Source organism: Empidonax traillii, unplaced genomic scaffold, assembly GCF_003031625.1.
Source record: "Empidonax traillii isolate 1590-97213 ecotype Southwest subspecies unplaced genomic scaffold, ASM303162v1 scaffold171:size1303362, whole genome shotgun sequence".
NCBI classification, from domain to species: Eukaryota; Metazoa; Chordata; class Aves; order Passeriformes; family Tyrannidae; genus Empidonax; species Empidonax traillii.
The window spans coordinates 473578-480260 of NW_020955364.1; the positions used below are offsets into that span (position 1 = coordinate 473578).

At 39.0% G+C, this 6683-nt stretch overlaps 1 protein-coding gene across 6 annotated transcripts in view; it reads left to right on the forward strand.

Moving 5' to 3' along the window:
* Nucleotides 1-6683, forward strand: part of ADD3 (adducin 3) — a 100002-nt gene that overhangs the window by 62422 nt on the left and 30897 nt on the right. The window contains exon 1 of one of the 6 annotated variants that reach the window (XM_027885732.1): nt 6008-6326. The exons of the other annotated variants lie outside the window; for them this stretch is intronic. The gene's annotated coding sequence lies outside the window, so the exon portion shown is untranslated. Of the gene's footprint in view, nt 1-6007; nt 6327-6683 lie in introns of those variants that run through there. 6 annotated transcript variants of the gene reach the window in all.

Sequence of the window (6683 nt, forward strand, 5' to 3'; positions counted from 1 at the left end):
GTGACAGAAGACACTTCTCAGAATAATTTGGGAATAGTGATTTACAGTTTTTTGTCCCTTATGCCATCCCATGACTGATAGAAGCTGTTAAAATTCTATCAACAGAGCTTTTCATCTACACCTCAATTTGAGCTTGCTTTTTGGAGCATTAACTAAAGTAAAGGTATAGCTTTTTTTTTTTCGAGTTGCCTAGGTTTTTTTCCATGCTTCTAATGGCAAATCAGTGGCAATGTGCCTCCTGCACAGTCAGGCCTGGACTTGGCTGGCATCAGTCCCTAAAATTACTATTTTAAGTTAAAAACCTTAAGACAGCTATAACATTTCCACTAAGCCTCTTGTTCATATTTGAAATCAATATATGCGATTGTGTTATCTAAAATATTCAGAGTTTTTGACTATAACTATCATAAATCAGCTTTTTTTAAATGCTGTTGTTTTCTGTTTAATGTGAGAATGACGTATAAGTTGGTAAAATGTTAAAAATTCCCTTTTTGAGAGGCTAGCCGATTTATTTTGACGTGGTCAAACTGATATTGGTGTATTAATGTGACTTGTGTTATTGCTCTTTATTTAAAATTTATGTCAGCATGATTCAGAGGTCCCAAGATGAACTGGGGGGAATCGTACAGGGTGTGGTGCATAATATAAATAAAGATACAATTTGTCCCAAAGACTTTATGATCGAAGACCTGGCACAATTTCATCTTTTCCCCAAGCGTCCAGTTACAAATATCCTACTGAGATTAGCTGTTGGCCAGGTTTCCCATTCCCCACTTATGAGTTACAGAGGGCGTTGAGCTGCAAGTCCGTATGGTCAGTGCATGGTGATGGTCCTAAATGGGGTCTACACGGAGCTGTCGGTGGTGATAAAGGTCAGGATTTGGGGTGAAGAGAGAGGAACTGCAGGGGTTTGGGCTATAAAAAGGTTTGGCTGCATGCTGCCATTCACGGGATGGGTTGTTCTGTAAATGTCTGTACAGTCCAGCAGTTGCCCCGTGTCGATCATCTGGTTTGCCCACCATCGCAGCCTCTGATCCTCCAGCAAAACCCAGGAGGCAGCTGCTTTGGCCATGACATTTCTCAGAATAATCAAACTGCCATAAATCACGAAGGCTTTTCATGTGCCTTGGCATCGATAAGTTTTCCCTGCTCTCTGTCACACGTTGTGCCAGTGACCGAGGAGGGCTCTTGAAGATTGCTGAGAGTAACCCCTGTTACTCCAGATAGTGCTTTCCAGGTTGGTACGAGTCAGTGGGGTTTAAAAAAAAAAAAAAGTTACATAAAAAACTTGCTTCTTCTACCCTATGACTGTGTAGATCTGCATGAAGAGTGTAGTTGTCTCCCCCTCATCTGTGTAGTTCAGGGCCACCCCAAGAAAAGAGTCACCAGAGGAAGCTGGAGGCTTTGCAGGAGAAACAGAGTGTTGCAAAACGCAAAAGGTTTTGACTGCAGTCAGCATTTCCAGCTGCATGTTTTTTCTCACAGAGAGGTTCTTAGTTGATACTATGGAGGGACCCAGGTTTCATCTTTTTGAAAGGTTCAGGGAGATTTTTCAGCCATTGTCTGTGTGCGGGTTATGTGTTTACGTACTTTCACAGCTTAACACGGATAAGTGCCACCAGAACGTAATCTTTTAATTCAGCTCTCTGTTGTCTACTGACTCGTGAAGTATTTTTAGGTGACTTAAGCATGAGTGATTATGTAGATAAGCAGAGATGAGTCTTTAAAAATAAAAACGTGCTTTTTATTGTCTTAAAGTTGCAATATTTTGGAAAACACTGCCATGCTTTTTCATTGTCAAGGTTCCAGGTATCTCTGAATCTAGATGAATTCAAAATACTGCCCTCCCTTTTTATTCCCCTCTCATTTGTAATCTACTGGGTCCTCTTGGGGCATGAACAGGCACAGGGTCGTGAGAACCAAAAGTTGAAGCTTATTTTGGTGCTGCGACATTTGCATTTCATCAGAATTCTTAAAACCAAAAGGAAGAAGCAGTTATTCCTCATGAAAACTGATATATGTGTCTTATGTCTTAATTTCTGGTTTTTTATTAAAATCGAAGTACACTTTAGGGGTTAAAGCTCCCTGACTTTATTTTGAGGGGTTCCATGACTTAAGGAAAGGTCAAACACAAATAAATGATCTTATTTCTGTTCTCTAAGTATAGTTTGCTTGCATCCCTTATTGATACTAGCTCTGCCCTAGTTGCTGTCGGGAATGGGTAAATACAGGACATTAATTCCCAGTTCTTTGAAGTATGTCAATATTTGCTAATAATATTTGTTGTTTTTGTATCCAGGCATTCAAATGGGTTTGACGTGAGTGGGTAGATGGTGTTCTCTGTAAAAGAAGGGTAACAAAGCAGGGTCAGCAAGAGCCAAAGTGCACTGCCAGTCTGGGAGAGCCCACCAGTGCTGCCCTGAGGGTCAGCTCTGAAATGGGCTGCGCTGATGGGAGCAGCTTGGGAGAGCCTGGACCTTCCTGTGGTCCTCTGCCACAGATCTTCTGCATTCAGAACAGCTTCAGAACACTTGCAGCTTAAAAATCTGCAGCAGTTCATGCTGCTCTGGTCCTTACCAAATCCTCTGGAGCACCGGAGAGGGGAGGGGGTTTTCTGTGAATGGCACATGAATTTTTACCCTGGAGCAAAGTTGTAGTGAAAGGAAAAATGTTAGAGGAGGGGAAGGAACTTCATTTCCATTGTTGTCATTCAGTGCGTCTGTGCTTTGTGTGAGAGCAGCTTTTTGCATATGTCATAGGGAGAAGTTTTCCCTGGCAGCTCTAGTACAGGTCCTTAGCTTTCTGTTACAGTGAGGACATGCTTCCCAAACAGCAGTCTTGCCTTTGGATAGAAGGAGATTATTTAAGCTCAATGTTCAGGTATTTTTGAGTGACCTCATATCCTGTGCATGAAATTTTAATTTAATGCCCTGTATGAAAATAGCTTAAACTAGGAGAAATTTACATTCTCATCATAGAACTAATTTTTTACTGTGCTTTTCATGAACTTCAGTATAACATCAAAAATGAGAGAAAAACAGAGGAAAAGTGGGTGTGAGGCAGAACTGACATGCTTTTCAAGTCTAGTGAGTACAGAAACTATTTTACAGTTTAATAATTTAATGTATTAGCTCTTCCGTTGGTTTTATTCAATTGAAAGAGATGATTTTTTTTTTTAAATTGCCTCAGAAATAGTCTGCTCTGTTTCATAGGACCAGTCACCCTGTATACCCAAACAGAGGTGACAAATAAATATCAGCACTCCAAAGCACAGCTTAATGTTGTTTCAAAATAAAGGCATTAACTTACATGAGTAAACAAAATTTACATATGAGCAAAATATAAATCAGCTTTCAAACTGTTTCTGGTAGATTTCAGTGAACCAGATGGTTATTAAAAATAACAAATAAAAAATAAAAGGAGGAAATAAAACTATCAAAGAGAAAAAAAATTTCTTTTCAAGGAACAAGTTTAGGGCAAGGGATAGAACAAACCAATGTGGTATTTCTGGGTGACTAACATCCTTCTCTTAAATCAAGGTTTTAGTGACACAATCTATTGCGTCTCTTCAGAGTTACAGATTATTAGTTCTTACTTGCTTCTATCATACAGTTATAGAGAACTGGTGTGGCAAACTGTGTCCAGCAGTACAGAGGATTTATAGTGAATAATCAGCACGTGACACGAATCCCCCTTTACCACTGACATTTCAGTGCTTTCTCATGGTTCATCCACCCCTTCCTGCTGCAATGCAGGAGTCACCTGTGTGATTCATTTCACCAACAAAGTCCGGATTCCTCCTCTGATACTTCTCAGTAACCAGTTTGCTTGTGTGATGGGGTTTGTTCTGACTTTAATGTTCTGTGTACAGAACAGCATAAACTCAAAATGTTCTTGCTGCCCTCACAACCTTAACAAGAAGGAAACATTTTATGGAGTGCAGCAAGGAAGCTCTCCCGCTGCTGACTGCTCAAGTGTCACACAGCAATGGAAACAGCCTTCCCTTGGCACAAGATGTTCCATGGCGGGCAGGATGGATCTTGGATCTGGATTCTAGAGGCTGTGCTTTTGAGAGCAGTTTTGTCTTTTATCACACTGTTGTTAGAAAAGGGTAACTGTGTAACTCACTCATCAAGGGTTCTCTCCATCGTGAAAAGCTCACACAGCAGTGAAGGAATACTAAAATGTGAATGAATGAAGTGGTTTGGGGCTACAGGGTTAAGCAGGCAAGTTCATTTATGAGACTCAACACATGCAAATAGCATTTAAGGCCATGTGGTAGAGCATATTGGATACATCAAACCATCATTCTAGGCTTGGGAGGTTTATTCCTCCACTGCTTGTGCTGAAAAATGTTGGCAGGCTGGCCTGCAAATGTGGAGGTGCAGACTGCACCTGCTACAGTCTGGGTGCATTATAAGGAGACTGTAATGGGGAAGAAATGTCACGTCTTCAGTTAAAGGTAGAGGTGTAGCCCTCATATTCTGGATGGTTTTCAGCAACCCTCTTAGTTCTCACTTCTTGACAATAGAGAGAGTACCTGGCTCAGTTCCAGTTTACGCCAAGTAAAGCATGAGTTGCACAGCTTGAATATTCATGTTGACTTTAACATGGCACTACAGAATTGGGCAAAAATAATACCTTAGATTTAACACAACAACACAAAAACTGTGTTCAAATACACTCAACTTCTTATTTCTTAGGAAAAATATATCTTGCCACCATATAGTTTCTCTAATGTGGTGTCTGAAAAGAGATGAATAAAATTATTAGTTGTTTAAAAGCAGAAGGACTTAAATTAAATATGCAGTGCTGGATTGGAATATTTGATTAGTAACCGGCTTGGGCTGTAGTATGACAAATTGTTTGTGGCTGCATTGCTACTGGAAGAAGTGGTATTATTATAGACAATCATCATTGTCTTTGTTTCAGAACAAACATTTGTGTAGATATGTAGTTAACTGGCAGGGGAGCTGATACAGCTGAAAAATAAATCCACTTTAAAAAAATTTTAAAAAACCCAGACCAAACTAAACAAACAAGAAAAACAAACAAACAACAACAAAGGCAAAAAACCCTCTGAAACTCAGCCATAGAGTAGTTTTTCCTACCCATTCCACCATCTGACCTTGGAAGCATTTACTGGTATGAATATGATGATGTGATAAAGGGAGAAAGATTGAATGGCTGGGAAGGTTGGGAGAAGGTTTGACTACTTTATTTTTTTAATGCGAATACTACATTGTGTCAATTCAAGGGTGTAGTTTGACTTGAGTGCCAGCATATAGATTTACTTTGTATTAGTAAGATCAGTTAATAGAATTTGGAACAAATGCTACCTATCTATTTATTTTCAGTTCCACAAATTGCATTTAGAAAATGCTAATGTCTGAACAGTGTGTAAAGTAAGATCTTGTAGTAGTTTTAATCTAGAGAGCGAAGGCCTCTCCTCCCTTCTTATTTATACCCTGGTTTACGTAAAAATCGTATGGAATACGGTTAACATGGCCACTTCTTTGGTTACAAACTGGTCACCAAGGGGGGCCTAGATTAAAACTACCACAGATGTATAAATGAAACCCAAACCCATTGTAACATAAATAAAAGAAAAAGAATTTTAAAAAACCAAACAAACAAAAAAAAACCACCAAAAAACTGTCAGCTCCTTGTCAGATATTTATGGTATTTGATGTCCTGATCAGGAGATTTAAAAAATTAATTACGTTTTTTGCCCTGAAAGAGGTTCAATTCTATGTCATTACTAAAATTTATGGGAGGGAGGATGAACAGTTGACTTTCTAATGCAAGAAAATAGCACTGGTGACGTTTTTCTCAGTCCATATTCTCCTGCATAATTCCCTGTCCCCGTTAAGCATTCCCTCATATTCCTTAAGTGTGTGTGTTTCTGCCAGCTTACTTACGCAGCTGGAGGTGTTCTCTAAAGCCAAGTCTTTGATTCAGACTGGAACCTGCCTGTTTCATAGGGAGGCTGGAACTGAGATCAAGAGACACCCTCGTTTGCTTCCAACAAGTCTCCTGGCAGACAAGATACTGGAGGGTGGGGGGAAGAAAGAGCAGGCAGTTCCTTAAAAACAAGCAGAGGAGAAATAGCGAGAGCAGGATGACACAACGTGCTCCGTAAGAAGGAGCTGCTCACATGCAGAGTAGTCTCACTCGAGTGCTCAGACCTGAGATCAGTCGCTCCGGTTAATGATGCAGCGCACACACTGCAGGTTTGCAGGGCTGGAAACTCTCAATAAGATGGATTGTACTGCATAGAGAAAATGGAGATGTCTGAAACCAGCCATAAAAAATCAGCATAAAAGGTAGGTTAATGTTCCGTTGCTAGGTGATGCAATGATTTGGTCCCTTTTCTGTTACTCTGTCTTGTGGTATTTATTTTTATATACATTCAGTACATTATGAAAGATATAAATATATCCAGTCAGTGCTTTCTGGGGAGTTCTTTGGCAAGATAAATTTTCCTTGAATTTCGTCTCTTGCACTTTTTAGTACTCCTTGTTTCTCTGACCTCATTATTATCTTTGAGCTTTTTTTTTTTTTTTTTTTTTTTTTTTTTTTTTTTTTTTTTTTTTTTTTTTTTTTTTTTTTTTTTTTTTTTTTTTTTTTTTTTTTTTTTTTTTTTTTTTTTTTTTTTTTTTTTTTTTTTTTTTTTTTTTTTT